The sequence below is a fragment of the Cucurbita moschata genome, unplaced genomic scaffold (assembly GCF_002738365.1).
Source record: "Cucurbita moschata cultivar Rifu unplaced genomic scaffold, Cmos_1.0 Cmo_Scf00046, whole genome shotgun sequence".
Taxonomy (NCBI): domain Eukaryota; kingdom Viridiplantae; phylum Streptophyta; class Magnoliopsida; order Cucurbitales; family Cucurbitaceae; genus Cucurbita; species Cucurbita moschata.
The window spans coordinates 1,309,567-1,320,943 of NW_019268562.1; the positions used below are offsets into that span (position 1 = coordinate 1,309,567).

Sequence of the window (11,377 nt, forward strand, 5' to 3'; positions counted from 1 at the left end):
ACCATTCATGTGTTCATGGGGAGAAAATTGAAGGTTATTTTAGGGGAAGGTTTTCAGGATCAGTATATGATACATGAAACGATGACCTCTAAGTTCTAAGATCCTGAAAACATAACAAGAAGTAATATCCTAGCTTAAGGTCATGATTAAGAACCTACTAGTAGGCTAATTACTAAGTTTTACGCACTCCATATTTATTATGTTTTTTTCAAGTAACTAAGAGTTGGTCGTGGATGAGAGTGGACTTTGGAGTGTGGGCCATGGACTAACTTCTATTTTAATCTAGTATTTTTTGTTCTTCTTTTGAGTCTGCTTCTTATTTTGTGTTTGTAACGAATATGTATATTTAACACCCAAAAATTGAAGAAAATTATCTCTTAAAGGATTAAGCAAGAACAAAGGACTTAGTCAAGTCACTCACCCTAACAAGTCATTTCAAGGAGTTAAAAGGCCTCTGAAAAGGATGGGAAAGGAAAAAGTAAATGAAAAGGGAAAAAAAGTCATTTTATCAATTATCAAGAATCTTTCCGGATTTGTAATTCCTTATCTAGAAGGAATCTCAAGATTCAAAATAAGTGAAAAATGATAAAGAAGCGATGAGGAATTTGTAGAAAAATTATGGATTTTTCGAGAAAAATAATAATAAAATATTCGGAAAGTGGCAAATTACCAAAATACCCCTAGAAGAATGGACAATTACATAAATGCCACTATAATTAGAATCAGAGCATCTACCGTGACAATCCGAGCAAAATCCTTCGACTCAAATTTTAACCATCGGATCTCCTCCAAACTTTGATATGATCTCACGAACACGCACGGATCATCACATCCAACGACTAGTATTCAAAGCCAAGGTCGATAAGGATATGATTGGAGTTGATATCTCTGAAAAATTATCCAGAAAGTTCGATCTCTTAATAACGAAGATTTTGGAGCTCTCAATGTCGGTTTAAGCTCCTCCTATACAGTCTTAAGTAGGAGTAACAATACGGAATAAGAATCGAGAAAGGTCGATCCCCAATCGAAGGTAATAAGCGTTTAGATTGTGGGTCTCCTACTCTCAGATTTCTTCCAAATTCCAGAGCAATCCTCCACCATTTCTCTTCAAACTTCTAAATAACGAAGAATCTGGAGCTCTCAATGTCGGTTTAAGCTCCTCCTATAAAGTCTGAAGTAGGAGAAACAATACGGAATAAGAATCGAGAAAGGTCGATCCCCCAATCGAAGACAATAAACGTTTAGATTATGGGTCTCCTACTCTCAGATTTCTTACAAATTCGAGAGCAATCCTCCACCATTTCTCTTCGAACTTATTCCTACCGTTTCTCAACAAGATTACCCATAAGTTCTATGAAGGAATAGAGTGCTGAAAGTGCCTAGAAACCATTCCCCCAATTCAATCCGCCATTGAAGAACTTCATGAAAAACTTGAAAATCCAATCCGAGGATACATGATGATTCGTCGAGCAAGAATGGTCCCAATCAGTTTCTGCACCTCCAAGGAATGATTCCATAGAAGACCACGAAGAAAAATAACCTCGAGAACGTGTCGAATTGATAGAAATAGGTTTCGAAATTAAATTGGGAATAAGAGTCGAATTCCTATCTACGATCTCTTTTCCTTCAAATTAAGGATTCCCCTGGCTTCAAAGGAAGAAGTTGAGTAAACTTGATGAAGGAATCGAGAGATGAAACATCGTAGAACAAGCTACCCAAGAGATCGAAAATCTGGCGTTTCGAGTGAGTTGCATACCGAGAAAAATTTTTGGAAATTAAGGTCTTACACTCAAAGACGTTCCTCCAACCAAATTCCTTTAGCCTGAAGAAAGTATTTGGAAGAGGTTCAATGAAGAAATAGGGCCTTGAAACCCCTAGAATCGGCTACCCAATAAGAAATCCTTTATTTTATCTCCAGCGATAAATAAGATTTTGGATGAACTTTGGAAGCGAATATCTTAGGCTACGATCCACGAGAAGGTATCAAATCAAATCCCTAGCCATTCCTTGTAATACCCATCTTTAAGTTTCACGAAGAAATCGAGGAAAGAAACGCTGTAAATGTGGCTGTACAGGCCGAGTTTCAGATGGCTGCGACGCGAAAAATGCACATCTGCTTCCTGTTCAGAGGAAGAAAACGGTGATATGGCCAGTTCAACTGAACTGTCCAAGTCAACTCAAAATTTGACATTTTCTCGGGTTTTCTCAATTTTAACCCCATTCCAAACCGATTCTCATATAAAATCTTATGGTTTCAGAAACTAGACACAATAAGGAGTACGTCGAAGGAAATTTGAAGTAATTCAGATACTGGAAGCTCAAGAATGGACGTCCCAAACGTCGACGAATCGTGTGTTAAGACCCTGAATTAAGAATGGACGTCTCACCTTAGACTTTTTGTTAAGAAATACTTGTAGAAATTGCTTGGATTTTCATATGAACCCTAAACCAAGTATGAATTAAGGATATATGTAAGCAAAACCCAAAGAATCGTGAGTTAAGACCCTGAACCGATCAAATAGCTCGAGATTTAAGTAACGTTAAAATAACCCACTAATGAGCTCCACTGCATATCAAATTTTAATACTGAGCATATTATATTATGTTGAGGTTAGATATGAAATTTGGTGGTCATTGGATAAGGATAAGTGGGTAAACCAAGAAATGTGTAAAATGACCATAATGCCCCTAAGGTAATTTACCTTCGGTTCATGACCTAGATGACCTTCAAATGTTATTAAATTCATCAATAGATCTTATTTTATGAAATGTTATATGAATCCTTATCCCAAGAGGTTATATAAGATAATGGAGTTTTGGAGTTTTGGAGTTATTGGAAAACTTTAGTTAGCGAAACCAAGATATGGGAGAAAATGCTTATCACGATCCATATGACCTTTGCCATGAAGCACGATGTTTATAGTTTTGTAGTCAATGTTGCCAATGTTTGCTGCACACAGAAAATGATAGGGATGTTAAATTTTTAAGTCACTTTTGGAAAGTATGGTGGATAAATTGGGTACCAAATTATTGTTTTCAAATACATGTCATCCTCAGACTACGAGCAAACTGAGGTAGTTAATAAAATATCAGCAACATTGCTTAGGGCTATTATTTATAAGAATATTAAGTCATAAATTGGGTAACAAAGTATTGTTTTCAACTACATGTCATCTTCAGATTAAGGAGCAAACTGAGGTGGTTAATAGAACACTGGGAGCATTGCTTAGGGCTATTATTTGTAAGAATATTAAGTCTTGGGACGAATGTTTGCCAATCATTGTTCTCTTTTTGAAGTTGCTTACGGATTTAATCCGCTTACGCGTCTTGATTTGCTTTCTATTCATTCTAATATTTTTATGAGTAAAGCAGCCACAAGTAAGGCAAATGGGATCAAAACATTGCATAAAAAGGGGAAGGAGACAATTGAGAAACAAAATTGAGGAAGGACTATTTGGAGCTTCAGAAGTGAATATTTACACAGTTGAAGGAGCAAATGAAGTTGCAAGCATCATTACATGAGTTGTTAAAAAACTTTATTTATTTTTAATTTGATAAAATTTTTAATGGTAGAATTGTCAAATTGACTTCGTATTTTTTGGAGATATAAGGGGATCGAGATTAAATCCCAGCCACTAACTTTTTTTGTGGAGACTATAAATACCCCAAGTTGAGAAGTTCCCCTTGGAAATCCGAGCATCGCGTGTGAGCCATGCAGTCATGCTTTGACATTGTGTGGTTGAGTGAAATTCTCAACCTTCTACTTATTCTTGTAGGGAATGTATTAAGCACATGGATTTATTAATTACTGTGAACTTTTGTATAAAAAGAAGTAAACACAAATGATGTAACATGAGATAGAACTAAACATAGTAATAAAAAGAAACTACATAAAGGAAGTGAATCCCATTTTACAATATAAATATTGTTCAATTGTAGCAAATAGTAGTTTTGAAAACTAGCCACTCCATATCAATCTATGTTTGGAAAACTAAAATAAAGAAAAATAAATAAATAAAAATATTTTTCAAAAACTTAGTTGGGTGTGAAATTTTGCTTAAAATTCAAATGTTTTCTTTTCTTTTCTTTTCTTTTCTTTTTTTTTTTTTTATAAAAGGATAAAGCACATCATTTTGAAATAAAACAAAAAAACAAAATAGTTATCAAATGGGGTAATTTTTAACATATCTATCCCAAAGGAATGCATGGGCTCTAGTGGCAATGCTGCTTCAACTGTGCGATAGACCATGTGAAGTTAACATGACAATAGTAGTAGGTTCTAAAGCACAAAAATATGTGGATAAATTTCATATATTGAGGTTGGATAAATTTCATATATTGAGGTGCGGAAAACATATACACACGGGCAACTAAAAATGATAGATCTACTGTAAAGGCATTTGGTCTAGTGGTATATATTTTTTTTTTACAAATTAGGTGGAATGAACAAACAAAAATAATGAGTTTAAAATTACCAAACAAAATATCAATTTTCAAATGGAATGGAGACATAAGACCATTGGAAAAAAGAAAAGGACAAAAGAAAAATATTAAATACATTTTCAACTAATGCATTTGGTTGAGAGATATTATGGCCAATATAAGAAAAATATAGCATTAACTAATTTTCATGGACAAATATGGATCCTTAGCATACTAAAATGACTGTTATTATTGGTATCAAACCAATAACCATTCATATCAGCTAAATCTTCCAATTGATAATTAGGCCAGAGAAAGAACTTGAATTTATTTTTATATCTATCAACATGTTTCCTACTTTTATCTAAAACTTGATCACGAGTTTTTCTTATTTGTACTGTAAAATTATGTATTTCTATGGATATCATTTCTATTTCTAGAGTTGAAACAAAAACATGTGGACAAATTTCAAATATTGAGGCGCATAAAAGATAGATCCACTACAAGGCATTTGGTCTAGTGGTATGATTCTCACTTCGGATGCGAGAGGTCTCGAGTTTGATTCTCAAAATGCCCTCAACAATTATATCAAATTGAAGCATGCAATATAATAAGATTTGAAATAGGTTTTTTTAAACCTCGAACCAAGAAGTAATTCAGATGGATATTTGGAAAGAAAAAAAAGGGAAATAAACAAACAAAGGAAATTTGTGTATGTATGATTCTCTTCATATCTTGGGAACTATGAGGATTCCTATCCTTTCTTAACATAAAGACTTACTTTTTTGGGACTTGGACCATAAACAGTCATCTACTCTTACTCCTACTCCCTTCCCTAAGAATCAACATAGCATAACCATTCTATGAAGGCCGAGGTAGTCTTATAAAAGAAGATGAGGGTACCACTTTCAAATCATTCCATGAGGACTTGAGAAAGTTTTGTAAAAGAAGATGAGGGTACCACTTTCTATTGCATAATTTTTATGTGAATTGAGAATGAACCATATTCTTTGGAGATAAGATAGAGCCTCGAGCCTAACTTCAAAGGCATTACACAAATTGTTCTATGATATTTTTTCTAGGAACTCTTTATTATGTTGTCCACTGAAGGTGTCAGGAAAGGGACACACATTCTCTATTGCACTGATCTCCCTATAGAAGTTTTACCCAGGTCATCTGTCGTCACAACCCTTTTAAGGAAGATGCGCCCAAATAACCAGTGAACAATAACATTTAAAGAAGTTTCAGAGAGCGAGAAGAGGATTGTGATAGAAGTTGCCCTAGGTAAAACTTCTTTAAATGTCTTAGCCAATCATGACCTCATAATGAGGAGTCTCTTGGACAACAATAACATATGGACAACAAATGTCTTAGCCAATTGTGACGGTCATGATTGCTCAAGGCGTGTCGCCCAAATAATCGGTAAACAATAACATTGCCTAAATAACCGCCTTGGACAACAAATCGTTTACAAGAATGGCTAAGACATGCCACATGCAACCCCAAGCAACACGCCTTGGGCAAGCATGACTGTGACATCTGCCCCCACACAATTTATTGGATGAGGCTGACTTTAGGTCTCTCAATGCGCTTCCAGCTGATCTCATAATGAGGAGTCTCTTCCAACCTACTAAGTGCTGTTGAAAATCACTTCTCGGTTTGTTGAGTCTTCATGTCTTCTCTGTTCGTGTCTTTCCTACTTTCTTCGCTTGAAACTTTTTTCTTATTTGTATGACGTCATACCACCTGCTTCTGCTTGATGTTTTCTTGGTCGAAATAATAACGTTTCAAGTTACTAACGTGGACAACAAGGTTAGTCCGCATCCATAAGAGCAATTGGATTCTATATGATGTCTTCATAATCTTATGGATAACTTTAACTAGTCCATAGTATTTTCACACTAGTTTTTGGTTCTTGTTGCTTTGAACTCGAAGTTTATTTGAACTTAACTTATATGAACTCTTTATTTTTCTTGAAATTATTGTGGTTGACGCTTCCGACTGACCCTTCTCTTCATCCGTCTAGATGATATTTACGTGTGAAAATGTGTTGCCTCAGTGGTTTGTTTCTGTTTCCCTTCTTCAGTATCTGACCTTGTTTTTGTCTCTTCTGGTGGGGATAAATCCATTATCTGACCTTGTTTTGCGTCGTGGTGTTCATGTAGTGGCAACGAGGTTTCTATTGTGGTTGGCTCACTCGAGCTCCCCTTTTAAATTACAACAGTAGCAGCAAACGTAGATTCATCATGGCTATGATTCTTTCTCAACTGTAGTATCGACATCATTTTCAACCCTCTTGGTTGATGGATGTTTTTCTAAATGATCATCGGGTTAGACTCCATTACTACTAGACATTTTGTTAGGGGCATGTAAATGACTTTTTGTTTAAGTAGGACGTTCATTCCTGACACGACGTCGAAGTTATCCATTTCAACTATCACTAAACAATTTGCCTAGTCCAAGGCTCCTGCTTGATTAGAGTTCTCATTGTGACTCTTAAGACAGGCAAAGCTTCCAATTTGACGGCGTTCATCTTTCCTGTATCTTGATGCCAAAGGATGTTAAAATATTTTGCATCGGTCCATGAAAGAATTGTTCATCTTTCCTGTATCCTTACTACGTTGTGATTTACCCAAACCTCGACATACATAATATATATATATATTCATTTAACTATAACACATATGGTCCATGAAAGAATTGTAACTCTTATGCTCATTAATATTATAATGGCTACTACCTAAATTATAACCTAAAGTTGATAATTGATGTCCAATTAGCCAGCCCTAAATTTGTAATCATTGTGGAGTGATTGAAATTACAATGGAAGTAGTTTAAACTCATAGTATCTTAAAGGAAGTTGGTCTCTTCTAATAAAACACAAAGTTCTCTTTAATATCATTAATACAATTATGCTAGACATGAAACTAAAACTGCGTTCAATTTAACTCCATTTTATTGTCATTTTGAATGACGTGTAGGATATATTCTTGATTTACCTTGATATTTCATACTAGTTAAGCTTTTTGCAAAATCACAATTAGACAACAACAACGATGGACTTGGGTCTGTTTATTATTTTAAAGAAAATTTCTTTCTCCATCTTATTCCTAATAACTCTGCAACTAAATTCATATTATGCTAAGAAACAAATTTTTTGGGTTGTAGTTTATTCGATAACACTTGCATATTAGAACAATTCAACATTACATGCCTTACTTACAAGTAAAATAATAACCATCAACTTTTTATTTTATAGTCCAACAACCGCTCAAGAAAATAGATTTCAAACTTGAGAGAAAAAATATATTGAGTAGGAGTTAAAAATGTTGCAATTTTTTTAGAAAGGGCATTTGGTCTAGTGGTATGATTCTCGCTTAGGGTGCGAGAGGTCCCGAGTTCAATTCTCGGAATGCCCCTATGTTCATTTCTCAAAAGATCAGCCTTAGAGAAAGCAATTCATCATTTATTTGTATTTATTTGTGTAGTCTCAAATGGAGCTATCAAACTAAAACTTACACTTGTAAATAGATACATTCCATAAGTACCTTAATATATAGTCCATAATAAGGGCATTTGGTCTAATAAGTGGTATGAATTATCATTTTGGGTGTGAGAGGTCTTAAGTTCGATTCTCAAAATGCCCCCAACAATATTTTATCAAAATGAATTATGGAAGATAATATGATTTAAAATGTGGTTTTTAACCGAGAATAGAGAATTAAACATATTCTTGGGAGAATAAAGATAGTCTTTCTAAGAACTTTTGTATTTTCTGAACTTTTCAGTCAAATAGGTCATCTGTTGTTGTATTCTTTCTACGAACTTTCGTATTGAACTTTTGTATTCTTTCTGAACTTTTCAGTCAAATAGGTCATCTGTTGTTGTATTCTTTCTACGAACTTTTGTATTCTTTCTAGGAACATTTCAGTCAAATAGGTCATATGTTGTCACAATCCTAATTGTTCTTGTATTCTTTCTAGGAACTTTTGTATTCTTTCTAGGAACTTTTCAGGCAAATAGATCATCTGTTGTCACAATCTTAATTGTTATTGTATTCTTTTCAGTCAAATAGGTCATCTGTTGTTGTATTCTTTCTACGAACTTTCGTATTCTTTCTAGGAACTTTTCAGTCAAATAGGTCATATGTTGTCACAATCCTAATTGTTCTTGTATTCTTTCTAGGAACTTTTGTATTCTTTCTAGGAACTTTTCAGGCAAATAGATCATCTGTTGTCACAATCCTAATTGTTCTTGTATTCTTTCTAGGAACTTTTGTATTCTTTCTAGGAACTTTTCAGGCAAATAGATCATCTGTTGTCACAATCTTAATTGTTATTGTATTCTTTCTAGAAACTTTTCAGTCAAATAGGTCATCTGTTGTCACAATCCTAATTGTTCTTGTATTCTTTCTAGGAACTTTTTAGTCAAATAGGTCATCTGTTGTCACAATCCTAGAACTGTATTCTTTCTAGGAACTTTTCAGTCAAATAGGTCATCTGTTGTCACAATCCTTTTAAGGAAGATGCGCCGAAATAACCGATGAAGAAGTTTTAGAGAGCCATAGGTTTGAATCCTGTCACCTTGATGTGGTATTCTCAGGGGCCGAAGTGCAAAGCCCCGTAGTCTATCCGTGGTTAGGAAGGCAGGCATGTTGTCCACTGTCGTCACATAGGTCATCTGTTGTCACAATCCTTTTAAAAAAGATGCGCCCAAATAACCAATGAAGAAGTTTCAAAGAGCCATAGGTTCGAATCCTGTCACATTGATGTGGTATTCTCAGGGGCAGAAGTGCAAAGCCCCATAGCCTATCCGTGGTCAGGAAGGTAGGCGAACCGCGCACACTAAAAAAAAATAACGAAGATCTCCTTTTCTATCACACGTAGAATTATCATTCTGTTGTCTTTTAAAACCCCTTACCTTATTAGTCATCAGGCAGGTTTTTGGTATCATATAACGAGATAATTATTATGAAAAAGCTATTCCACTAGTGTGACTTAGATACCCTTTCTTTGTGGTATCGGTCATGCTATTTGAATAGCCTGAAGTCATCATAGCCTCTCCACCGGTTCCGAATACTCCTTCGGCATCAATGTGCTCCAATGAAAGAGATCAGACCCTTTCCTGAACTAGAACCGGGCACAAAACGCCGAGAAGAAAGTCGAAAGCGAGCTCTTTTCACGTATACGCAATCTCGAAACCCAATTAGCTCACGGACTGTCTCCTCAACCCTGGCGAGTATGAGTGCTTGGTAAGAGAGAATGTCGAATGAGAAAGACATTCGATTATGACAACATTCGCAACTACCAAAGTGCACTAAACCTAGTAGAGATCTTCGACCTAACGATAATGGAACTTCAAGCCCATTTAATCAATCCGCTTTGTACTTTATTGTTGACCAAATCGAATGCACACCAAGCCTAAATTCTCTCTCAGTCACCCGAAAACAAAAGGAAGATCAGATCTGAAGTTTACGAATCGAAGAGAAAATGGATCTGAGTTCTACACGCTTTCATTTTCAAAAGCTTCACTTGCCTACCGTACTTTATTCAGGATGTGCAACAATACGGTCATCTCTCAGCCGTGTATAGAGAATTCCTTGATCATTTCCTTGGCGTATAACACAAATGAAGTCGCTTCTTGGACCGCCCATCATATGAGTCCATTCTTGTCTTGTTGATTTGTTGTACTATTCTATACCTCTCTCAATTGATAGAAAGACGTTCGGGAGCTGGGAGGGCATATCGTGAGGGAACTTTCCTTTTCACAGTAGGCAAAGATAAAGCGGGAGCTACATATGTCCACAGTGATCAAGGCAGAGCGACTCCTTTCTTTAAAAGATGTTGGTTTTATCGAAACTGTTAGATTTGCTTTCGTTAAAGAAAAAATAAGAGCTCTTGGTTTGGCCGAGGTCGATTCATATGGCAATGCGGACACAATTCAGGATGAGGATTCCACTTTTCATACTGCTACTATGATCCGAAAGAGCTGGTAAGCTATCTTGCTAAACGAAAGGAAAAAGCATGTACGCGTTGACCTTGTTACAAGGGGCGGGGGCCAGCCAAAGAAGGTCAGTCGAACTAGGTTAGGACCCTTGATTTGATTCAGCTAGGTTCTTCCATTCGAGAATGCATGCGTATCGGTATCCTCTTTAGGACTGGTTGCTTCCTCTTTTTGTTTATACGTTTGGAGAAACCTCCTAAGCCCTTATCAGGTGTGATTCAATCCTTCAACTCAAACTTTCCTATCGTCCGACGGAAAAGGTAGGAGTACGACTACCTTTTCCTTTTCTTGCTCGAGCCAAGGGATCATTCAGTTTCTACCAAAAAGTTTGCTATCTATTAGTTGCCGTAATCGAATGTATTTCTCATTTCATGTTAACTCTTCCAAGAGCTTTCTGATCCGTAGTAAATGAAACCTTGAACTTCTATCGGACTTATAGCATTGCCTGGTGAGCTCGCTGTTGAGGGTTGGCCTTACAAGAGATCGAGCAGCCTTTCTTTCCCTACCTGGTATGCTTTCCCGCTTATCGTGCAACTACCCAACTAGCCAAAGAGAGAGGGAGAGGGATCATGTCAATCAATTTGTATGTGCATTTTGTTCATCCTAAACTTTCCTGCTTAGCTTTCTTAGCCAACATCTCCGGTTTCCCCTGAACCAAGAGGTTCTGCTTATCCATACCCAACAGTCACACTTTCTGCCGAAAGACTGATTTTTTTCATAGAGTCGGTTCATAGATCAAGAAAGAATGAAGCTGCTTACAGGGACGTTTACGCGATCCATCTTTTCATGCTCGCCTTTTCAATAACCCTGCTACCAACCTAGCCATTCTCGCTTGTTGCTTTAAGGGGTCTCCCCACTGTAGATTACTCGGATTGGTTCTCGCATCCCTGTGCCAAAAAGGATGGGCGAGTTTGGTTTGAGTGTTCATCGATTGAGTGGATCCATATGCTCC

The 11,377-nt window shown here is 36.2% G+C and overlaps 1 non-coding gene across 1 annotated transcript; it reads left to right on the top strand.

The window, feature by feature from the left end:
- The first annotated feature begins 7,769 nt into the window (after nt 1-7,769).
- On the top strand, nt 7,770-7,841 carry TRNAP-AGG. The gene has a single exon. It is a non-coding gene; the product is annotated as a tRNA-Pro (tRNA).
- The last annotated feature ends 3,536 nt before the right edge of the window (nt 7,842-11,377 follow it).